Source organism: Kogia breviceps, chromosome 3 (assembly GCF_026419965.1).
Source record: "Kogia breviceps isolate mKogBre1 chromosome 3, mKogBre1 haplotype 1, whole genome shotgun sequence".
Classification (NCBI taxonomy): domain Eukaryota; kingdom Metazoa; phylum Chordata; class Mammalia; order Artiodactyla; family Physeteridae; genus Kogia; species Kogia breviceps.
In genome coordinates, this window is record NC_081312.1 from 8316876 (window position 1) to 8342069 (window position 25194).

At 54.1% G+C, this 25194-nt stretch overlaps 1 long non-coding RNA gene across 2 annotated transcripts; it reads right to left on the reverse strand.

The window, feature by feature from the left end:
* Positions 1-253: 253 nt before the first annotated feature.
* On the reverse strand, positions 254-24170 carry LOC136793765 (uncharacterized). Of its 2 annotated transcripts, XR_010839417.1 has the most exons (4): positions 24079-24170; positions 23262-23456; positions 20556-20645; positions 254-585 (listed from the first exon to the last, which is right to left on the reverse strand). It is a non-coding gene; the product is annotated as an uncharacterized lncRNA (long non-coding RNA). The 2 variants fall into 2 exon arrangements; XR_010839416.1 differs by lacking the exon at positions 24079-24170 and having other exon boundaries at positions 23262-23556.
* Positions 24171-25194: the final 1024 nt, after the last annotated feature.

The window sequence follows — 25194 nt, forward strand, 5'->3', positions numbered from 1 at the left end:
CCTCCCTGAAAAATTTATTGAATATTTACTTGATCAGGGTCTTGAGTCATTGGAGCCAATGTGACGAGAAGGACCAGGGAAAACAGACTTCCGCCAATGAGTTTTCCTTCCTCGCCCTAGTTTCAAAAGAGAAAGTGAGTCAGGATCGGCTCACTTGGATTTGTTTTCTGTTTGCCGTGAAGATGTCATGTCCCCGCCTGCTCTTCATTTCCCATAATGAGACCGGGTTCAGTGAAACTGGATCAACCATCCATCCGAGAGTCAGGTGGCAGCACCGCGGGGATACCCGGTGCCACCCTGAAAACACATGCGGATTCTCCTCATCACAACCCAGCTCCTTTCATCCTCCAGGTCTCAGCTGCAGTGGCATCTCCAATAAGAAGCTGTGCTTTCCACTCTATGCAAATAATCCAGAGTTTTCTGTATTAGTCTGTAGCACAGTCTCTGACTTGTTTCTTTCCTCCATCGACTGGACTTGTTTTGCTTGTGGATTATTTGTTGATGGCCATACAATGCAAGCTCCATTAGGACACAGAACTTGCTGCTGGCTCAGCGCCTGGCACGTGGTAGGTGGCCGGTTAGTATCTGTTGAATGAATGAATGGATGGATGGATGAATGAATGAATGGGATCATCTTATCCATGCTCCCGATGTCATCAGTGATGAAACTGAGGCCCCAGGGGAAAAAACAATTTGCCCAAGAGTGCACAGCCAGTGGGGCTCCAACCACAACCAGCGCCCTCCCCCGACCCCAGGCCTCCCTTTCTAGGTTGGTATCCCCTTAACCAAGGTCCTTCCACAGGAACTTCATACCCACCCACCTGCCATCCTCTTAAGCCAGGCCCATATTTCCTTTGGAGTAATAATTAAAATAACATATTCACCAGCTGGGTTTTTTTTCCCCTAGATTAATCTGCTCAGGCTCTGATTTGCATATTAAAAGCACTAATTAGCCCCTCCGAGTGCTTGAGCACGGAGAGAGCGGGAACTGGTCACGACGACGTCCCTGAAGACCGGTCCCCGGTGCTCTGGGCTGGGATTCGGGTGGAGGCCGAGCCCTGCGCGGGGAGGAGCCTGTGCGTCCCCACGTTTGGGGACTGGAGTTCTGCCCGGCTTCATCCTGTGGCCCTTCTTCCCTTTGAAGTGTCGGGTTTGATCTTTGATCTGTTAGCTAGTCTGTGAGTTTCTGCTGTAGCACCTTTCGAATGTGCGTTTGAGCCGCTCCTGGCCACACCAGGTGAGGCTCAGGGCCCCGGAAGGTGGGCGGCCTTGGAGCAGCGGTCCCCCAAGGTGAGCCCTACGTCCATCACGGCGGGCTGTCCTCCTTCCAAAGCTTTCTGCCGCTGCCTCCCAGGGAAGACAGGAAGGGACAATTCCAGCGTGCCGCGCCCTTTAAATTATTCCTTTATTGGAACGATACAAAGGAATAGCTAACCGCTGTTGTTATTATTTCCTTAAAAATAAACTCGGGGCGATGTGTGTGAGGGGAGCACGAGGGGGTGGCGTCCATAAAAGCTGTCGGCCCATGAAGTGGGATTCTAGGTTTACCTCCAGCAGACTGCGGGCCCAGAGGTAGCATTCAGTGGCCCCCCAAAGACGGCTCCGAGTTTGCCCCGCTCCCCCTGGGCTGAGATGTTAGACGAGGACCCTCCTGCTCCGCGCGTGGCTCAGGGAAGCGAACCGAGGCCTCAGGAGCCGACAGAGGCCAGCCAGGAACCTGGCTGGGGAGTCGGTCCCTGAATTTCAGAAATTCCACCTGGCACGCCACATGCTGCACCCCCAGACCCTGGGTTTTCACAGCAAACAGCCCCTCCCAGGAAGGCCCGGGAGCCTGCGCGGGCTGGGCCGCAGCAGAGAGAGCCAGATGGCGGCTGTGTGAGCACCAGGGGGCAGGCCAAAAACCGTAAAAGGGAAGAACTCTCGTTGGCAAGAGAGTTTCTTTCATTCCCTCCCCCCGCTCGGCTCGGGGTGGGCTCCAGCTCCGAGGGATCCAGGGGAGAGTGGGCGGCCCGGCCCAGCCCTGATCAGAGCACATTGCCGGCAGGAGGCAGGCCCGGAGCCAGGCCGACCTCCCAGGCTGCCGCAAGGCCACTGTCTACGGGTCCTGCCCTCCCCTCCCCTCCCCGCTGCACCCAGAGCCAGAACACCGGCACCTCTTCCGGGCCATCTTGAGACACAGAGCCCTCCCCGGTCCACCCCTGTACTTGTTCCAGATTTGCTGGCTGGGCATCTCGCCTGCGCCAGACAGCAGGATGGATGGAAGCTTGAGAAGGCGTCTGGGAGGGTGAGACATGTGGCCTTGACTCTCTCTGCAGCCAGATCAGTTGCCTGGAGGAAGCAGCCTAACTAGAGACACTGGCTTGGCTTTGAAAGGAAAGCGTCAAAGACACGGGGAGGAAGCTTCAAAGTCAAGTGTGTATCTTACAGTCAACACAAAGGCCCCGGGGAAGGGAAAGGGAGGAGGCGGCATTCGCAACGCTCTGTGGACAGAAGACTATCCCTTAAGAATCTCTCTTGACTTTGGTGGGAGGAATCACCAGAAACTTAAGGAAACGTGGAGTCAACTGAATAGTTTTGTATCTTTCAGTCCAGACAAGAATTATGGGGACGAGAAAGGGCCAGCAAAGCACAGCAGCCTGAGGTTTATGGGGCAGAAAAACAGGGGAGCTGGAGTCCTCCGAGCCCTCCGGGCCTGCGTGGAAGCCACAGAGGGCTGGACCCGGGGCAGACGGGGCCAGGGCCAGATGGCCTGAAAGAGAGGTGAGCATTGCTGGGCCACTGGGGCCACCAAGGTGGTGGAGAAGTTCCCCGAGGTCTCAGGATGGGAGGCTGCAGGGAGGAGTAGGGGGTATAAAGGGAAGGCGAAAGGATGCCCAGCCCGTGAAAGAATTGTGGGTTCTCTTTTGGGGCCTCATAGAGCACAGGCTTGGCTCGGGAAAGCCGTCCGATATTTCCAGCCTTCAATCACGAGGTACACGGGGCAATGGGATGAACTGTAACCCCTGCAGGCGGGAGCGCAGGTCCACCTAGAATGCCAAGTAGAAGGCAGAGTGGAGGAGGGGCTTCGCAGGACCCCCGCAGGGGCTGGAGAGCTGGTCCCGGAGACCACACACCCCACCGGGACAACAGGCTGGGGTGGTGGTGGAGGGGCCGGCGGCTTGATGTAGCTCGGCCGCGTGGTCCACGGGCACCCTGTTCCCAGGGAGAAGTGGCAACCCCTCCCTCCATCCAGGATCCGTGTGTCAGGAAAACAGAAGGCACAGGAGAAAGTGCCCATTGGCAAAGGTGATGGAGTGAGTGAAGACTAACATTGAATGAAGAGGGCATTCAAGGTCGGTCCAAGTCTGGAAACTCCAGGACCACAACTTAGAAAGTCCTAAATTCCACCACGTGTTCTGGAGGTTATTTTCCAGGAATGGTGGGTTTTCCCTCAGGGAATAGAATCTTTCCCATGGGGGAGCAGGGAACCCAAGTCAACTGGTTGCTGAGAAATTCCCCCCAGTTGCATTTCAGGCCCACAGATGGGCAATCGCGGCTACTGGCATAGAAGCTGATGGCACGGAGCTTGCTCACGTCTGTGTTCTCTGAACGTGCTTATCTCCTCCCCGGTACACCAGCTGGAAAAAGCTACGCTCTGTGACCAAAGGTCTAGACTGCCACCCAAAAGGGGCTCACTATGGGGCTCTGAGGGTACTGTTTTGACTTGAGGAACAGGGTCAGCAGGGGCCATCAGAGGTGGTCAGCTGCCTTTGCTGCAGCTCCTCTGGGCTCTCGGATCTGGTTGTTAATTAATCAGTGCTCAGCTGGAGGGTGTCCTGAAGAGGGCTGAAGGCCCAGGAACTGTACAGAGGTGGAGTGTCAGGTATTGCCTTCCCCTTGGACTTGCAGTTGGAGAAAGCTGAGTTGAGGAAGGAGAGTCACCCCTCATTTGACCCTGAGGATGTAGATGGGGTGATGGTGGGGTCTCATCAGTTGGAATAGAAACAAGGGGACCCAGGCTCAAACAGATGCCCAGACAAGCGCATTTTAGCAGGAACTGGGTAAAACATGAAGACACTGTGGACAAGAGAGAGACTTTGTATGTGTTTTATGATTTTAATTTCTCCAAAATGATCTTAAAAAACAAGAGACTGGTAAGTCTAACTTTTAAACAGGAGAGGTTTTTGGTTTTTTTGTTTTTTTGCGGTACGTGGGCCTCTCACCGCTGCGGCCTCTCCCGTTGCGGAGCACAGGCTCCGGACGCGCAGGCTCGGCGGCCATGGCTCACGGGCCCAGCCGCTCCGCGGCACGCGGGATCTTCCCGGACCGGGGCACGAACCCGCGTCCCCTGCATCGGCAGGCGGACTCTCAACCACTGCGCCACCACGGAAGCCCCAGAAGAGAGTTTTAAATACACACTACTACGTGTAAAATAGATAACCACCAAGGTCTTCCTGTAGAGCACAGGGAACTATATTCAATATTATGTAATAACCTATAAAGGAAAAGAATCTGAAAAAGAATATATATATATGTATAACTGAATTGCTGTGCTGCACACTTGAAACTTATATGATAATGTAAATCAACTACACTTCTATTAAAATTTTCTTAAATAAATAAATTAAAATTTTAAAAAAATTTAAAAGAGGGTTTTAAGTGCCATATTTGCAAGTTGGGCTGCTATGTTGGTGTTCCATGCTGTGAATCGTGTTTTGTTTGGACCCTCCTATTGGAGCAGTGATGACACCATTGCCTGCTGCAGGTGATGTGACCACGTCTGGTGGGGCTGTCTGGAGATGACACTGGACAGAGCTGAGGTGGGAAGCAGACTTGGGGGTGCTCTGAGCTGGGGTCTCGCGTGGCCATGGATCAATGTGTGATGGACACAGCCGGGTGTGTTTCAGGAGCTTCTGGGGCAGTTCATGAAAGTCCCTGACAGGCTGAATTTCACATCTAACTTGGATCCAGGAGGGTTTTAAAGGGCTGCGGGAAAGTTAGAAACTGACCTTCCGAGATGCATCTTCTCTGAGATTCCCCTAATTTCTCCCCCACGAGGTGCCTCCCCACTCTCCTGGCTGACCGTGTGCCCAGCACACGCAGGGAGCATTGGTCCTTCCGAGGGAGTGCTCTCAGGCCTCATCAGCTCATTCTCAGAAGGGCTAAAGAACTCTCTGGAGAAGAAAGGCTTAGAAATCCGTGGAACAGAGCCACGCTCATGACAACCGTCCCCCATCAGGCCTCTCCTCGCCTCGGTGGGTTGGGAGGGATGATGGGCTATGAAAACCGCTCTGCCTTTTGCATCCTCTTCCCTGTTGGATGGTTGGTCCGTGGAGAGGCCGTCGGGCTGACAGCTGTTCTCTCTAAGAAGGGACCTTGGCCCTAAGGGGAAGCTGGTACAGTAAAGAGCAGAGGAATCAAGTTGCTGGTGGCTTGGTGGCGGGGCGGGGGTTCAAGCAGGTGACTTGCTCAAGGTCACACGAGTTGACACAGCCCCCTTCCATCAAGAGGTAGTCTGTTGGTCAAAGCAAGTCACAAGGCCAACCAAGATCCGGGGGGACTTCCAACCAAGTCGGGGGGGACTGCAAACTAGCGCGGCTGTGTTTTCGCACCCACCACATACACACTCCGCAGCACAGCAATTCCATTTCTCAGAGTACACCCTCCAGGGACTCTTATGCAAACTGATAAGTCCGAGAACGTTCATTACAGCATTGTCTGTTATGGCTAAATTGAAAATGAAAACGTTAATCACTGGGAGAAGCTAGAGAAGACAAAATGGCATGTTCATGCTTTGGAAAACTATACAGCAATTTATAAGATGAACTGAGTCTCGATTTACAACCGGGATGAATCAAAGGGTATGTGGATTGAGAAAGAAAACAACTTGTAGAATTGAATGTATAGTATAATACAATTTTAAGGGAATATTTTAAATACAAAAATAATACCATGTAATATGTATATACAATGCCTACGTTTATGTAGATAGAGCATGAAATTGAACGGATGTGCATTAATGAGATGAGATTTGGCGGCTCTGCAGAGTAGAGTGGGTGTGGAGGCGGGACTGTGAGTGGACCAGGGATGGTGCCACGTCTGTCACTGAGGAGAAGAATGAGTGAGAAGACAGGTCCAGTTTATACGCTTGGCGTCCAACACTGAGCAATTTCAGACTAAAACTATACTCTTGGCAAGAGGGAGCCATGAAGGGGGAAGATAAAGGGGGAAGTGGGCTAAGGATGATTTGTAGAACGTTGAAGAAAGGTCAGCATCGTGCATCGAGGTAGGACTGCCTTGCACGGGAGCACCCCTGCACACAGAACATGAACACTCAGCCCTTTGCTTTACCTGTCAACTGTTATGCTTTTCTGTTCTTCCTTGCAATGTACAGTCTTTGTCAGAAAGGCCACCGGCCATTGCTATGGTCTAGATAAAGTTGGTATCGGTCATCCGTTATGGGCAAAGCAGCTAATACTGTTATCCACATGGGTGGCTATGGTTCAATGGATCAACGTTTGTTCATTGACTCCTCCAGTGAACATTTATTGAGCACCTTTTACGTGCCTGGTGCTACACAAGTCACTGGGGACACACCAGTAACCCAACAACCACGGCTCCTGCCACCACGGACCTTACAATGGAACAGTCTCACTCAGGGAGAAGTTGCTCTTGACGCTCTCGATCCTCCCCTGAATTGTGCACTCTGCTGTGGTCTTGTGGCTTCTTCCACATTCCCCTCCTGAACAGAATAAACACCCCCAGGCCCTGGGCTCCCCACTGCCAGCCATCCCCACCTCCCCCAGGGCGGGCTCTGGAGGGCTCAGTGCTTCGGTCTGGGCTCCAGACACAGCTGTGACCGGTGGTCCTAAGCGGCGGCGCATTGGTAACCAGGGGTGCCCTGCAGCCCCACCCACAGTGCTCACAGCCAGGCCTCCAGGGACCACTTACACCAAACCCACGGCTGCTCTTCAGGCCTCCGCCATCCCCACCCCTCATCTGGTCACTCTGCTCATTTGTCCCGAGTCACCGGCACTCGCACCTGCTCTTCTCGCAGCTCTGTGGCTACACCTCCTCGGATCCTGTGCAGGTTCCTCTTCCCAGACTCCTGCTTCCTTCCCCCATCGCTGACCTCCCAGCTCAGTTCTCAGCCGCTCCCTGGCTGTCCTTGCCGGCGCTCCTCCACGGTCACAGGTGGTGACCCATACAGTTCCAACCCAGCTACCTCCTGGAGGTCCAGACCCGCGGAGCCGACGGAAATTTTCCACCTGCATGTCCCACAGGCCCCCCTGCAGCCTCTGCACTCCCCTAGGTGAACTCTTCTCTCTCCCAAAGGCCTGCTCCTCCCTTGCCTGTGTGCTTAACATCCACCACCCAAAACGGAAAAGTGGAGTCATCCTGGACTCCCTCCTTGTGGTGCCTCACGTGGAAAGAGGGGCCAGATCTTGTTCACTCAACTTCTTAAACAGCTTTCCCATACATCACCTCCTGTCCACCTCTTCTTCTCAAGCTCAAGCCTCCTCATCTCTTATCTGGACCAGTGAGGTTTTATCCATGTGGTTCCCTGGGCCCAGGTGCCCACACTGTGGCTGATGACCTGGTTGTATTTCTCCCATCGAGCGCGGACCATTCCACCGGCATCGACTCAGGGTCTAACGCATCTGCCCTGTGCTGGGTGCTGGGGAACTGTTATGAACAAACACGATTCTTCTTTCAAGAAGCTCAGTGCCTCACGGTAACAGCAGGGCAAGAATGAATTGCCATACAAATTACAAACTATGGGAGCTAGCAAATGACACAGTGGGAGGGCCCAGGGCCCCTTGACGGGGTCCTGGGGACCTTGTGAGACTTTCTGGAGGGACTGATGGCTGAGGTGAGTGAGGTCCCTCTCATTGCCGCGGGCTGAAGTCCAAGCTCCCCAGGAGGTCTGTGAGACCCTTTGTGAGCTGGTCCCTGGCTCCCACGGCCTCATTCTCACCTGCCCCCACGCGCACACACACGCGCACACACGCACACACGTCAAACGTGCCCGGCCACCACGTGGCACAGCGGGTGGGGTCCGTCACCCTGTCATCTGGCCCCGGTACAACATCTCTGCATCAAGGATCGTGTCAATTTGTGAGCTTGCAAATCGGCACTTAGCTCGCATGCCAAAGTCCACAGTCCTAAGTTTCGGTGGCAGAAAGACATTGCTGAAAATAATTGTGCCTGGCAGCGCTGGGCCCGTTCCAGAAGCCGGCCGGTGCTCCAGCGCACTCGGAAGCGTTGGTTGCTCTATGCAACAGCCAGATGCCTCCATATCCTGCCCAATTAATCTGGAATGAGTTGGACTGTGAAAACGTACACTCACAACAAACTGCTTCTGAAAGAAGGACCCCCAAGCCGTTTCCCGGCCGCTGCCCCTCTCCCCGCCTCTCCCCCTTCCGTCGCTCACCCGAGGGCCCTGCTGCTGCCAGCCCCCCACAGGTAGATGGGACCAGGTTGTGGCAGAAAGCGACAGCCGCCCTGGCGAGCTGGCAGCAGAGACCCCGCACGGCCAGCCATTAGCCACCGACTCCATCCCCGCCGGCTCCAGCGGGCGATGATTACAAATTCCCGCTCGCTGCCTCTCCCGGGAAGGAGTCCATGCACCGATCCCTTTCCTGGAAGTGGCTCTGGCCCATTTCATGTGGTGGAAACTTCGAAGGCATTTCTGAGGCCTGGCTTCCGCCGGCAGGGACCTGTTTCCCCATCTTGGCGTTGCCCGAGGAACCAGAAAGATGAGGCCAAAAAGGGGGGAAAAAACACACCTGAGTACCTGTCCGGTGCTCTCCCTATAGTTCCCTCCAGGCAACCTTCTGAGAAGGGCTCTGTCCTTCTTCACTCCTGTTCACATGCAAAACGGAAGCTCAGAGAGGGTGAGGACAGAGTGGAAGGCAGCCCAGCTGGTGGGTGAGCTCAGGCGAGGGCTCCTGACTCCATCTTCCCTCTGCACAGCCCCTTTCTCCATGCGGGGCAGGGCCACGCAGAGCAGACATCTCTGTCCATCCAGGCCTACACCGGTGGCAGTGCTCAGAGGCCCGTTCCTCTCTCCTCTCCTTCCCCCTCTTCTGGGCCCCATTCCTCCCAAGATCTCAGGGGTCCCCTTCCACGCCATCCTGGTTTCCACCTCCCTCGCCCCCTCCATTTCTGGCTATGCGTGGAGCTCAGAGAACTCCTGACTCCAGAAAGGGCATCCAGGCCTGGGTGGGGGCTGGAAGCATCCCAGAGCTTGCAACGGAGTCTTCCTTAAGAAATAAATGACCGGGCTTCCCTGGTGGCGCAGTGGTTGAGGGTCCGCCTGCCGATGCAGGGGACGCGGGTTCGTGCCCCGGTCCGGGAGGATCCCACATGCTGCGGAGCGGCTGGGCCCGTGAGCCATGGCCGCCGAGCCTGCGCGTCCGGAGCCTGTGCTCCGCAACGGGAGAGGCCACAGCAGTGAGAGGCCCGCGTACCGCAAGCAAAAAAAAAAAAAAAAGAAAGAAAGAAAGAAAGAAAGAAATGACCCACGAGACCGTTCACATTGTGCTCCTCCCGGGAACTCGGAAACTTCCGTGAGCTCTCAGCCTGGCGAGCTGCCTTGAGGTGGGCTTTGGGGGGCAGGTTGTTCTTTTTCTTCTTTCTTTTTCCTTTTCCCTCCACCCTCTGCACGCAGAGTAAGCCGCCAAGTGCCTGCACCCGGCGTTGCCTCCTCTACACCCACCGGATGCTTTAAGTTGCAACCTCAGTCCCCACTTCTTCCTTCCAGCACCTTCTCCCCTCGCTATGTCACCCCACCCTGCGCCCAGCCCATGCACCCACCCCCGCCTCCATCACCTCCGAGAGACAGAACCTGTCTTGTGGGTCTCACCTTGACCAAGAGAGATACCCAATTTTCTCCTCCCACCAGCACGCAAAGTTCTGTTATTTTCCAGACTGTGCATGGAGCCGGGAACAGGAGACGTGCAGGAAAGGAGGCAGAGGAGGAAGGGAATGGGATACTGACTCGTCCCCCAAGACAACCAGCATCAAAGTCAAGCACGGTTTCAAAGTAGGGATTGACTCTATCAGCTGGGCTTCTGGCGGCCTCGTCAGCCATCCAAGACCCGGAGGGGCTGGCCCATTTCAGGCCGTTCTGGCACGAGGTCTCTCCACTCACGCAGAAAGTCACTCCAACAATTAAGCTTGGGTCCCTTTGTTCCCTCCCCCTCCTCCCTCCCTCCCTCCCTCCCTCTCTCTCCTTGCTGCGAGTGCCACGTGCCACTGTGCGGGGTACGGCGGGCACCCTCCCTATCAGGCCGTTTCGCAGCGGTACTGCGGAGCCGTGGAGAGGAGCTAATTGGATTTGTTGTCACCTCCTGAAGCTGCCAGGAGCTCACGTCTGCTCTGGTTACAGATGAAGACATCACGGTGACAGGCTCAGAGACAGCTCAGCTGGTATCCCAAGGCCACTAATAGAGCCATGTTGATTTAATGTCCGAGTGGAGAGGTGCAGACAAGCTGTTCAAGTTTTCCCTTCCAAACAAAGCAGGGATATACCATCCGTCATCTGTGGATCAGTAAATAAGCATCCATGTGCCTCCAGGAGCTCTTAACCATCGCCACAAAAGAATGACAAACTATTTTAAACAGGGAGACGGGACTTTGAAACCAAGCATCCCTCTGGTTTATGCTGCCCTCAGGGAGCCCGGCTGACTCCACCAAACATAAATTTTACTTAACTATGTGATTATGAATGAATTCCATTAGCCTTAAAATCGCCCGCTCGGTGAAGGCGTGCCCCCGTGTCTGTGGTCTCTGGTGTGTCGGGGGGCAGGTGGAGAGGCTCCGGTGAAGATGAGGAGACCCGCTTGTTTTCAGGGGAGTCATCTGTCTGTTCAATAGAGTGAGCACCTACTATGTGCTGGGCACTGGGGTGGGCGGGTGGGTGGGGGAATGGGATACAGTACCCGCACTGGGAGGGGTAGATGGACACGTCGACAGGGACCCGCAGCCCACAGCAATAGGTGTGTGGAGACAATAAAGGCAGGGGGGCAAGGAGAGGACTGAGGGGGAAACGCCGTTCCCTTTGAGTGTCTGGAATCAGCTCCCAGGAGAAGAGGCATTGAAGCCCGGGGTCCACTTTCGGAGGAGGTGGGGGGCAGGGAGATTCACCGCACCTGTCTTCACTGTGGGCAGCTGGGGTCTATAACCGGGGTACCTGGGGTGACCATCACACTCTGTCCTCAGGCTGGTCCAGTGGACCAGGAATGGGCAGTCACTGTCTCCAGCCCTCTGGCCGCCCATGGTCCCCTTGGGCCTGCAGGTGCATGCGGCCCACAGAGTGAGCAATGAGGGGTGATGGGGCACCCGAGGTCTGAGAACTGTTGGGGGTGGTCTGTGAGGGGTCAATTCTTGGAGCTCAGACGGTCCACCCGGCACATCAGCCCCGATCATGGGCGGGGGCCGGTCCCCTGCCTTCCCATAGCTTCTGAGCAGCCACATGACACCCCTCAAAGGAGTGCTCCCAGACCGGGCACAGGCCAGGCTATTGACCACCCAGGGACCATTCTCAGTTATGGGGCCCAAGCAGGAGGGTCTTGAAAATGTAAGTCAGAGTGAATGATGGCCAGCTGGACGTCAGCCTCGGGCCCGGGCATCCGACTGTCCAGCCCCTATAGCCACCCTCCCTGTCCCCGCCCCACGCTCTCTAGGCCTTCACGCCGGGGGCCCACCTGACACTCCCTTCCTCAGCCCTGATCCCTAATGGCCCAACGGAGACAGGGTGAGAAGGGGTCCCACAGCTCAACAGAAGGGAGCCCTCGGGGCCACTCCAAACTGGAGAACCACCCAAAGCCCATCATGGGAAGGGATCTACCCCAAACCAAGGAAGGAAACCCTGGCGGAGGACCTTTACATAATCACAGACCATGGAGTACAGCGCCCCCATCTTGACAAAGACCTCCCACTCCCTCAGCTGAATCGTCCTCCACTCCCCACCATCCCAAAGGTATAGAAAAGTGGACAGAAATCCACACACCCTCAGACTGCAGCTTGAAGAAGAAACTGATCTCAAACATGCCGGGAAAGGAGCCAGGGCGTCACGCACACAGCCCCAGGTATTTCCCCAAGTGCATTCGAACGCAGCACGCGAGGTCTGGGCAGAGCTGCCCCAGTGGAGGAAATCCGACGATATTAACATGGCACCTACGCAGCAATCCTCAGGGGAAAGTGATCAAAAAGGAGAGAGAGACAGAAAAACAAAGATCCTGGCCTACAAGGAAACGTAATTCTGGAAAGAGATGGAGCTTCCTCATGATTGAACACCTAATGAGCATGATAACTCAATAAAACAAAAGCACAAGAGAACGAAGTACGGTGGAAGCATCAGTGGCAGGAGGGCATTCGCTTAAGTATAGAACTAAACTTCAGCAACTGTGGTTTTAGAAGAGACTTAGCATCATGAAATAGCACAACTAGGGACTAGGGATGGAGGAGGTGTGGTGGTCAGCCTCGGAGCCGAGAGGCCAGTGGATGGTGGCTGAAACGGAAGCGTAGAGGGCCTTGCCACTAAGCAAGAGAAGTGAAACATGTGCATTTATTCTGGTTTCAGGAACCTCACCTAAATGATGGTAAGAGAACAAAACAGCTAAAAACACGTGAGAACAAAGAAGGCAGGAATGACTGCCCAGCCGATGAGAGAGGTCAACAAAATTTTGGAAGATGGACAGTTGATGGATCGGTGGTAATTGACTTAGCACACTAGAGAACTAAAATTGAATTGATTTCAAGGGGTGGGCAACAAGAAGTAAGCAAGGTCCCTCAAAGAAGCCCAGCCAGACCCAGGAGCCAGAAGGACCAAGGACGAACTGAAGGCTGGAGGCTAAGATGGGTCTAAAGACAGAGGACGGTGGAAAGCCAGAGTGAGGACAGCAAGCCCACCAGCTGTCCCAGTCACCTGGGCCTGAGGGGTCTCCCGGGATGTAGGACTTAGGATGTTAAAACCAAGATGGGGGCTTCCCTGGTGGCGCAGTGGTTGAGAGTCCGCCTGCCGATGCAGGGGACGCGGGTTCGTGCCCCGGTCCGGGAGGATCCCACATGCCCCGGAGCGGCTGGGCCCGTGAGCCGTGGCCGCTGAGCCTGCGCGTCCGGAGCCTGTGCTCCGCAACGGGAGAGGCCACAGCGGTGAGAGGCCCGCGTACCACAAAAAAAAAAAAAAAAAACCAAGATGGTCCCAGGCAACCCAGCTATCCTTCCCCACCCCCACCCTGTGCACCTATGAAATTGCCCCTCCTACCACCAGGAGAAGACTGGAATAAAGTTTACTTTGTGGCAAAAATGAACAAGGTTGTGGTTCAACAACCTCGGGCACAGTGAACACCCTACTGAAAATAGGGCGTTAAGAGAAAGTTTGCCTGGAGAATATGATGGGACACTTGGCACCCTGTCCTCACTCGGTTCAGTCCCCTGGCAGCTGGGTTTATGTCCCAGCCTGTCCTCCACACACAGCCCCAGCCCCAGCAGGAGATTTGGAGATTCCCCTCTGAGGACAGCGTCCAAGAGGGAAATCTACAGATAGTGACAGTTGGGAACCTGCCAGAAAAATGACCAGATCGTCACCCAGTCATCCTCTATGAGAAACGTTAGCCCACAGGCCCTGCGCCTGCACCCAGAGCTTCCACTCAGCTTTTTAGTGCCTCACTCTTAACCACGGACGGACAGCCAAGGATCACCACGCATGATCACCGGAAACGGAGAAAAGCCTTTAATGCAAAAGTTAGAAAAAGAAAAAAAAATTATAAGGAATCAGCAACAGAAATCATAAACAAATACCACATCTGATAAATAAGACTGGATGCTAACAAAACAACAACAGAAGGAACGACCAGAGGGAAAGAAAAGGACCTAAGAAGTTAAAAACATGGCTGAAAAGCGGAAACAAACACACCATTGTAAAGCAATTATACTCCAATAAAGATGTTTAAAAAATTTTTTAATTAAAAATAATAATAAAAATTTAAAAAAAGAAAATCAACTATACTTTAAAATGAAATGAAAAGTAAATTAAAAAATAAATAAAAACATGGCTGAAGAAATTTTAACTTCGGTAGACAGTTCAGAGGGCAAAGTTGAGGAAACCTCCTCAAAAACAGAAGCAAGACAGGGAACTATATTCAATATCCTGTGATAAACCATAATGGAAAAGAATATATATGTATAACTGAGTCACTTTGCTGTAAGCAGAAGTTAATCACAACATTATGAATCAACTACCCTTCGGTAAAATAAAATAAACATAAGCAAGAAAAGCAAAGAGATGCAGTCACAGCACAAATGGAACATGCCAAAATGGTAACAGTAGCTATCTGTTACTCTCTTCTTTGTCATTTTGTGTGTTTGCCAAATTTCCCACAAGAGACCCTTATCAGTTTCATAGTCAGAAAAAAACATACATATAAAGACATAGTCAAAATCCCGTGACAATACAATAGGTAGCATGCCGGGGGCTCGGGGCAGGGGTGCTGGGCTGGGCTGGGGAGGGAGGCTCCCCTCATTCTTCACAGGCACCCACATGCCTGGGCAGCAGGGGAGGGGTTCCAGAACCCTCCCAGCCGGGCGCCCAGTGGCTCAGGGCCTGGCAGGACTGGGCCTGCGGGAGGCTGGGGAGGGGGGCGGCCAGTCGGACAGGCACAGAAAGGGGAGAAAGAGCTTGGATTTCGACGACATGGGTCATCTTGCTTCCCGTCCACAAAGGACCAAACAAGAGGAGGGCCAAAGAAACACCTGGGAGCTGCCAAAGTGGGGAGAACTAGGTAGCGGTCCCTCCGTGTCAACGAGGAGGGCGGTAGCATCTCTCCCCTTCGCTCACCAAGACCTCAGTCCGTGCTTGCACTGAGCAAAGCTGAAGCAAACGCCTTCTCTGTGCCAGGCCCTTGCTAACACCAGACATACTCTCACGGACAAGGCTGGGCCCCCAAAGCAGACACATGGGCCAGAGCTCGTTCTAAGGCCCCTGGAGCTCTGACTCCACAGGGACAGCGCGGTGGGCGGGGGGGGGCGGTCCGTGGTGGGAGAGGAGGGGGCTCCAGGTCCCCGAATAACCCCTTTAGGTGAGAAAGTATTTTGGAAAAGAGCACAAAGGCAGAGGACGGCGAGGACGTGGTGACCGCGAGTCACGGTGCCTGAGAGAAGGACAAGTGCGATGAGCTCCCCCCGCACCCACACCGACCGCACATCATCGCCTCCACGCTCCCCAGGGGGCAACTGAGGCTCGGAGAATCAGGCGAGTCGCCCTGGGTCGCCCAGCTGCGGAATGCGGGCTCCGCCCCCCACCCCGGCTCCGCCCCCCACCCCACCCTGGGCGGCCTCATTCCACCTGCAGGGCTCCACGCCTCCCCGACCTGCTGCCCAGAGAAGCCTACAAGTCACCGACGGAGGCAACGTGGCGGGCACAGCAGAGGTCGGTCTAGAGACACACGCCCCTCTCGGCCTCTGCTCTGCACACATCCCCCTCCAAGCAGGGCTGTGGACACGACCTTTCCGGCTGGCCCTGGAAGGGCATCAGGCAGTTGGGTCGTTGTATCCAATGTGGCTTCTGAAGCAGGGCTGAGCGAGGGGCAGGGGAGGAGAAAGAAGGATCTCACTTTTAGTTCAGAGGCGGCTTTGCCCAGCACGGGGACGGGTATGTGGGCCTCCTTCCGCGGGTCCTCCCAGGATCACCGGCACCTGTGGAGGCACTGACCCCACCATTGCTGGTTTCAAGGCCTCAAGAAGGGAATGGAAACATCCGTCCATCCATCCGCCCTGCACAGGGGTATCGACCACCTCTCGGAGTCACCTGTGCCAGGTGTGAGGACGGAGGTGGACCCCACGGCACTGGCCCCTGCCCCACGGAGATGACTTACGAGAGGGACAGGGCCTGAAATGAATCGTTGCCCTCGTGATAAGGGCTTTAAAGGGCAAACACAAAAGAATTCTGGTCTGCGGGTGTTCGGCAAGGAGACCCAGAGGAAGTGATGATGGCAGTGAACCTCACAGAACAGGCAGTGTGCGGACAGTCAGGAGGGGAGGGCAGAGAGCGGAGGCTATTCCAGGCAGAGGCAAGGGGACGTGCTAAGGCCCTGGGGCGGAGAGAGGAGCTGCGGAAGTAGGAAAGGAGCCGAGCAGACATGTGGATACGGCCGACAGGGAAGGGGCAGGAGACCGTCCTCGTCCCCACGCACCCGCCCCGGCAGTTCTGCCCAGCTTTGGGCTTTTAACAGACCGGGCTTTGGAGTCAGGAGCTGGGTTCACCGAGTGATGCTGCTAGGTCCACGTTCGTCTCTCTGGGTTTTGATGTCCTTGTGTGTTGAACGGACAAGAGCACGATAGCGCTTTGTACCCTGCAGATGAGTCTCTGAATCCAGGAGATGAGCTGTCATCCCTGGTAGAGGAAATCCAACCACCCTGCAGCGGGGAGGGAGGACCGGAAGGTGCCAGAAGGACTGCAGAGGGGCCCAAGCACAGCTCAGCTCCTGGCTCTGCCTCTACTGGTTCCTTCCTCTCAGCCTCGGGCCCCTTATCTGGAAAATGGGGACAATGACACCTACCAGCAGGGTGTCATGAAGAAGCACAAGCGTTGGCCACAGTGTCTAGCACTGCTTCCGCCAGGCCTGCAGCTCGATGAAAGTTTGGGGAGCAGTGGGGAAGCGCACGCTCTAGATCCTCGGGGGAAGAGGGGCCACAGAGGCGAGGGCTGGGCAGCACCGTCTCCCCAGCGGCCCACGGGTCCCCGGCAGCCGGACGACCACTGCCCCTCGTGTTTTCCACCAGGAAAATGGCTACAACGACAGCACCTCCCAGAACCGCATCCTAGTCTATCCCTGAAAAGACAATCTCTGAGTGAGAAAGTTTGCAGGACCGAGTGACCCTTGCTCTGACCCCTGAGTCTCAGCCCTGGCCCTGGGGGATCTCTGAGGCTGCTTCCCCGCCGCGAGACCGCAGGGGGCCTCACTATCGGAGAGCGGTTCTGTGACAGCCAGGCCCAGAGGGCTGCTGCGGAGCAGACGGCACTTGGCCCAGCCTGGAGGCTCGAGGCTCCCTGGAGGAGGGCGTGCTGATCAGTCTTCGGAAATGGGCGAGCATGAGAAATAAAGAAGGTTTGGAGCAGGCTTACGGACACAGAGCAGCCTGGACCTCAGAGGCTGCTTAAAGCAGAACTGCCCGTTCATCTGACAAGCAGTTAGCATGTTGCTACTACGTGCCAAGCACCAGTTTAAATGTTGGCGAACGCATGTCCATAGGCAGATGAATGGATAAAGAAGATGTGGTATATGTATATATGCAATGGAGTACTGCTCAGCCATAAAAAGGAATGAAATAATGCCATTTGCAGCAACGTGGAGGGACCTAGAGATGATCATACTAAGTGAAGTAAGTCAGGCAGAGAAAGACAAATATCATAGGATATCGCTTACAGGTGAAATCTAAAACCATGGTACAAATGAACTTATTTACGAAAGAGAAATATACTCACAGAGATAGAACGCTAACTTACGGTTACCAAAGGGGAAGGGGTGGTGGTGATAGATTAGGAGTTTGGGATTAACAGACACACACAACTGTATATAAAATAGGTAACCAACAAGGACCTCCTATATAGCACAAGGAACTATACTCAATATTTTGTAATAACCTATAAGGGAAAAGAATCTGAAAAGGAATATATATATAGTTTATATATATATGTAATATATATATAGCTGAATCACTTTACTGTACACTTGAAACTAACACAACATTGCAAATCAACTCTACTTCAATTTGTAAAAGTTGGGGGGCTTCCCTGGTGGCACAGTGGTTGAGAGTCTGCCTGCCGATGCAGGGGACGTGGGTTCGTGCCCCGGTCCGGGAAGATCCCACATGCCACGGAGCGGCTGGGCCCGTGAGCCATGGCCGCTAAACCTGCGTGTCCGGAGCCTGTGCTCTGCAACGGGAGAGGCCACAACAGTGAGAGGCCCACGTACCACAAAAAATAATAATAATAAATAAATTTAAAAAGCTGGGGAGACATGGTATGTTAGGGTTCTCCAGAGAAGCAGAAACCATAGGAGTTAGAAAGATATAGCTATAGATATAGGTAGAGATATAGAAGATATAAGGAATTGGCTCATGTGGTTATGAAGGCTAACAAGTCCCATGATCTGTGTCATCTGCAGCAGGAGACCCAGGAAAGCCAGTGGTGTAATTCCTAGAACCGGGGCGTGGATGGTAGAAGTCCCAGTTGAGGGTAGGAGAAGACAGATGTCCCAGCTTCTCAGGCAGAGAGAGTGAATTCCCCCTTCCTGCATGGTATCTGTGTAGTAAATACAAGCACTATGGAGAACAGTATGGAGTTCTTTAGTCAAAAGTCTACAAATAGAACTACCATGTAGGACCCAGCAATCCCACTCCTGGGCATATACCGAGAGAAAACCATAATTCAGAAAGATACATGCGCCCCAATGTTCATTGCAGCACTATTTACAAGAGCCAGGACATGGAAACAACCTAAACATCCATCAACAGAGGAATGGATAAAGGAGATGTGGCACATATATGCAATGGAATATTACTCAGCCATAAAAAGGAGAAAATACTGTGCCATTTGCAGAGACATGGATGGACCTGGAGATTGTCATGCAGAGTGAAGTAAGTCAGAAAGAGAAAAGCAAATATCGTGTAATATCACTTATATGTGGAATCTTGAAAAATGGTACAGATGAACTTATCTGCAAAGCAGAAACAGAGACACAGATGTAGAGAAAAAACATATGGATACCAAGGTGGGGAAGGGGGTAGGATGAATTGGGAGATTGGGATTGACATATGTACACTACTATGTATAAAACAGATAGCTAATGAGAAGCTCCTGTAGAGCACAGGGAACTCTACTCAGTGCTCTGTGGTGACCTAAATGGGGCGGAAATCTACAAAAGAGGGGATCTATGTATACGTGTAACTGATTCGCTTTGCCGTACAGCAGAAACTAACACAGCATTGTAAAGCAACTATACTCCAATAAAAATTAATTTTAAAAAAATCAGCCATGGTCATTTCTTTTTCGCATGAATGTGCAATTTCATGAGAAGAAGCCTTTTCCTTGCCCCACATGGTGTCAGCTGGGGCAGCTGGACAGGGGCGCTGAAGAGTTCCCTTCCAAGACGTCTCCCTCACGTGTTGGCTACAGTTCTGGGCTACAGGTCTGGGTTCCTTTCCACGTGGGCCTTTCCAGAGGCTGCTCAGGCTTTCTCCCAGCGTGGTGGCTGGGTTCCAAGGATGAGTGTCCCATGAAAACCAGGCTGCATCACCTGTGATACGATCTGCCCTCAGAAAGAGGGTCTTTTCCAGCATAGTCCAAAGTTCTCCCAAATTTAAGAAGAGGGGGAAAAGACCCCACCTCTCAACGAGAGGAGTGTCCGGGCAGCACCATAAAAAGCACATGGGGATGGGCTTCGGGGTCATGGTCAGCTTGGGAAAATCCTCACCATGGCAAGGAGTTTGGGGTTCACTGAACACATGACAGCACAGTGTGGGTGGGCGACATGACGTGGTGACATCTGGAGAGGATCATGTGTGTGGCTGAGTGGAGAGCGGGTTGGAGGGGCTGAGCGGAAACAGTTCAGGGCTTATACCCACAGTCCAGCTGGGGCATAATGGCGGATTTGTCCCCGTGCAAGCAAAGAAAGGGGGTTTGCTTTACAGGCACGCACGGTGTCTGGGCTCTGTGACAGGTCAACGTGGGCCATGTGTGACCTGCTCGGGGGTCTAGACTGCAGCAGTGGGGACCTGCTGAGGGATTTTAAGCAAGGACGTAATACGACCAGGACTGTGGGCTTTTTTTTTCCTAATAAATTTATTTATTTATTTATTTATTTATTTATTTATTTGTTATTTATTCTGGCTGCATTGGGTCTTCACTGCTGTGCACGGGCTTTCTCTAGTTGAGGTGAGCGGGGGCTACTCTTCGTTGTGGTGCATGGGCTTCTCATTGCAGTGGCTTCTCTTGTTGCGGAGCACGGACTCTAGATGCACGGGTTTCAGTAGCTGCGGCACGCGGGCTCAGTAGTTGTGGCTCGCGGGCTCTAGAGCACAGGCTCAGTAGTTGTGGTGCACAGGCTTAGTTGCTCCGCGGCTTGAGGGATCTTCCCGGACCAGGGCTCGAACCCGTGTCCCCTGCACTGGCAGGCAGATTCTTAACCACTGCGCCACCAGGGAAGCCCCCAGGACTGTGTTTTAAAGGGAGCCCTTGGAGAATACTGGATCTGGGACAACACTCAGATTGTAGAAATGGCCTAGAGAACCAAGTTCTGAGCCGCCTCATTCAGCAGCCTCAGGAAGCTCACCAAATGCCGATGGGCCACCTCTGTTTCAGGTCCTAAGTGCGTCCTGGGGACTTTCTCTAAGAATTCACAGAGCTTTTAGATTTTATCACCTTCTTGCCTCTCTGGGACACGTCTGCTGCTTCTGCCTGCCCAGCATCCGTTCCCTCTTTGTATCATTCAGCCTTTACTGAGTGGTGCTGTAGTAACAAATGACCCCCAGATCTCAGGGACTTACAATGGCAAACGTTTATTTCTCACCTGCATTTCATGTAGGCTTCAGGTTGACGGCAGCTCTGTTCTGGCGTCTACTTTAGTTTTGGATCCAGCCTCTGTGCGTGACAGCACCCCCTAGAGGTAGAGGGAGAAGATGAAGGGGGCTGGTGGAAACCTTAATGTTAAATCTCTTAAAGCTTCCACTCAGACATGGCACACATCACATCTGCTTGCATGCCATTGACCAGAGCAGGTCCCTCGCCAAGCTCAAGGTCAGTGGGGAGGCGAAGTACACTGCAAGCCAGGTGGCTTGGGAGGGAGTGGGTGTATAATCCTCTGATAGGAAAGGAGAATGAAGACAAGCTCCCACCCACCCCATCTGGTAGCCCCTTTGCCAGAGATGTTGGTTCAGAGATGAGCACGTGGCCCCAGCCAGGCTGAGTCAACAAGATTCATTTCTAAGCCTTTCACTGGGGCTGGAGGGAAAGGGAAGCATTTATCCCACTGGCGCTTCTGAGAAGGCAGATGTGAGCCCGGAGCTTCCCACAGCTAGCCTGCTGCTACGTGGGGACGGCCTCCCTGAGGATGGAGCCCTCCAGGAGACAGCAAGACGAAGGCCGAGTCCCAGCAACATCACTTGGGCCCCTGAAGCCAGTTGTGGAGGAGGCTACCCTCGGTCGGTCTGGTCACAAGAATCTGCCCAAGCCGTTTAAGCTGGGTTTCTGTCACTTGCCACCACGAGTCCTGACAAATACGACAACCGAATCAGACCCTCTCTGACCATCACAGCTGAACTTCCTTGAAGGTGTGCTTTGCTTTTTTAATTAGACGTAAAGTCCTTAAGGAGAGAAACCCATAGCACATATTTTCAATCAGCCTGAGTATCTAATACACCTCTAAATACACATTTGGGGGAGAAGCATTTGTGGAGCATTTACTCTGTGCCAGGCGTTGTGCTAGGTGCTTTTACATGTCGTATATCACCCAAACTTTTGAGGAACCCCATCAGGTAAATATCACTGTCAAGATTCAAAATGATTAAACTCTCTGTCCAAGTTGCACCCACGTCAGTAACAGAGCCAGAGCTGGAGCCCACATTTGCCCCCGCTGCTGGCAGCTTTGTCTCCCAGAGCTTCCAGACCACCTCCCAGGGCTCCAACGCAGGGCTCTGACTGTCATTAAAGTGGATGTGTCACTCCTTTCAAGCCAACCTGCTTGTGACCAGATGCAGTGAGACGGCCAGCCAGGGCCGGGTCTGGACTCTGTGGACAGCAGGGGAGCCTCTTTGCCTTGGCTCAAAACCCCAGGGCTCCCACGCTGATGTGCAGCCCAGCCTTGCCCCTGACCACAGCCCAGGGGGCCTGAAAAGAGGCGCCGAAGGCCATACCCACTCAATTCTGCCACCTCCAAAACCAGCGTATCTCTGGGCCAGCCTTTCGCATCTCTTCCCGTAGGCCTTGCAGGCCAAACACCCCCCGTCAAAAGCCCAAGCTTGTGCCAACACCCCAGCTGAGCCCAAGCTGCCCCAAGCCCTCTCTGCCTTCCTCGAATTCCTTGTCCCCAGCACCCAGGCCTCCTACCCTGAGATTATTAAATATAACCCCCATTTGCAGGAAATATGCAAAAACTGTTTATCTTTGGAAACTAAAATATATGAAACTGAGTCATCAGGCAAATTATATGCATCAGTAAGTGATAAATGTTCAGGGCCAGCAATCCTGAAATAGCGCATGAAAGCCTTTTTCTACTCCTCTTTCTGCCTACGGAGCACTTTCGAGCAAAGTTCATCACTGGCAGTACAAAGTCAAGGCCCATGGAGCCTCTCCCGTCGGTCCTGCCTGCTCAGAGGGTGCTGGGGGCCCCAGGGCAGGGAAACACCATGGGCCACTGTCACGGCCCCTCTCTCCACTCCAGGGCAAGACTGTTGCGACATCTCTTCACTCCAGATACAACCCAAAGACCCCCCAAGCTTTGGCAGCTTGGAGCTAAAAGGAAGTCCAGGCAACGTTACTTTCCTGAACGTTCTCTCAATACGACAGCCACCGATGGCAACTCCTCAGCCAGGACAGCCAGAGAAGGGCCCTGGCAAAGTGGGAAGTCACAGCACCCCAGTGCTCCTGTTCGCGAGGCCCTCAGAGGGACCCCAGCTCCTGGCAGCTGCCCCCCTCTCGTACGAGGTCCCTGATCTTCCTCATCCCCTCCCCCAAGGACACGCCCACCCACTGCCTCCTTTCCCCTCCCCCCCACACCTCCTGACCACGTGGGGTCCCTGCAGATAAAACATGAAGCTCTGGGCCACGATAGACTGGACGGCAGGAGATCCAAATTCTAGTCCTGCTCTTTCGCAACTCACCAAGTGATCTTAGACCTTCTCTGAGCCTGTTTCTACATCTGTAATCCAAGAGTCTGTGGTCTATTTTTTTTTTTTTTTTTTTTTGCGGTATGCGGGCCTCTCACCGTTGCGGCCTCTCCCATTGCGGAGCACAGGCTGCGGACGCGCAGGCTCAGCGGCCATGGCTCACGGGCCCAGCCGCTCCGCGGCATGTGGGATCCTCCCGGACCAGGGCACGAACCCGTGTCTCCTGCATCGGCAGGCGGACTCTCAACCACTGCGCCACCAGGGAAGCCCGAGTCTGTGGTCTAAAGCCCCTGCTGGCCCATCATTGATTTTCCCATTCTAAGCAACTGCTTTGGGATAATCCAGCCACTGCAGACACTCATGCATTCACTCAACAAACACCAGTGGAGCACCTCCTGTTTGCCAGGCACTGCGCTAGGCCTTGGGGTGCTGGAGCAACGGAGACAAGGTCCCTCCCAGGGGCTGCCGGCAGTCTGGGTCCTGAAGCGCTCCCTGGGTAAGATGCCTGCTGAACCCGGAATCAACACGCTGCCCTTTGTCCTGCACTGGGTCTCAGCTCCATCCCATAACCTTTATGTGCCGGCCTTCTGTGTGGAGAGGTAGTCATTTCAGTTGGGCACCGTGGTTAAAAGCTCCAGCAGGGAGTTCCCTGTTAGTCTGGTGGCTAGGATTCTGGGCTTTCGGTGCAGTGGCCCGGATTCAATCCCTGGGCTGGGAACTGAGATCCCAAAAGCTGCACAGACACAAAGAAAAAAAAGAAAGCTCCAGCAGAAATGAGTTCCAATTCAGATGCCCCCACTTACATTTTTTCATTTCGGTTTTTTAGCCTAAAATGTGACTGATATGGAACAATCTTTGGGGGCACCTCGGGGATTCCAGGAGATGGAGAGTAGTAGTTGGCCCAGAGTAAGCAGCTCTCATTACCAAAGGGAGTCCCCTGCCCACCCCAGCACCGGCCACGCTGAACTCCTGAAGCCGCACGACGCGTGGCTTCAATGTCACTCTCTGCTGTCAGGGCGCAGGACGACCTCTGCCGTCCTCTGCCGCCCTCCTCTCCCCCCTCCCCCCGTCTCCTGGTTTGGGCTCTGGCTGTACCACCATGGAGCGGTCTGTCCCTGGCTGTCATCCTCATCTGAAAGGTGGAGCTGACACCACACCTCCCCTGCTCAGGGCTGCCGCGGGGACCAAATGTGACAGCATCCACGGAACCTGTCGTTCCTGTGAAGGTTTCTTGCCTCAGAGTTAGTCTCCCACAAAAGCAGCAAGTCACTCTTCCTGGGCAGGATCCACTCGGAGGCTTTGGGCTGCAAGGAACGGAAACACGGACTCAAAGAAGCTTAAACAATAAAGAGGTTCAATGCGCCACATACAAGGGACCCTGAGGCGGCACCAACTTCAGATGTGGAAAGTCAGCTGCCCACCTTCATTGGCGAGGGGAGTGGGAACCTCATACCAATCACAACTCACAAAGCCAAGGTCAGGTGGAGGAGGACGGACCCTGAAGAAATCAGAGCCCAGCCACAGGGAAGGAGGAATGGATTCAGGGCAAGCACAAGAGCGTCTGCCACACCTGCTCGCACGGGAGCTCTGAGTGTGAATGCTTTCGTCTCGGTGCAAAGCATTCTTAGCATTTCCTAATGAAACCGAGAAAATAAGCAACAAGAATTGGTAAAGCCTTGGTTGGGAAAGATGCACGATGCTGTCCTTGGCGATTTCCTCCCGAGAGCCACGGGCTCAAACGACTCAGGATGAACCAGCCTTGGGCGGATTTACTGGCCGCTATGCCACGTCTCCAGTAGAACTCTTGGTCTGACCAGGTGTCGTTCTGGCAAATGCCTAAGCTTTATGAACCTTCCTCCTCCGGCCCCGGGGATTACGACTCACTGGGCAAGGGCAGGGAGCCGAGGGCGGGGGGACACCGGGGAAGGCAAGTCCTGGTCCCGCCAGGCCTTTCGGGACCCTCCCCACCCTCCTCACTGCTGACCTGTCTCTGCTCTGATCTCTCCCCAGCAGCCCCCTCTTGGCCCCTTGCCCTGACTGTGGTCCACGCTCTGGCCCCTCTAAGAATGGCACGTGCACAGGCCTCACAGAAATTGCAGCCTCCGCCAGAGGGACCAGCTCCCCATGGCTGGGCTCCCAGGGCCACACTGTCCAGGCAGGTACAGGCCCTGCCTTGGCCTCAGGAAACCCAACCAGCCCCCACCCCTGCCTCGCCCCCGTTAACCAGGGCAGTGCCGGTGCTACTGCCACAGGCCCCAGCAACCTCCAGAGAAGACCCCTGTTCTGCAGCCAGCACCCAGCAAACACTCGGGGAGACTCTAGGGC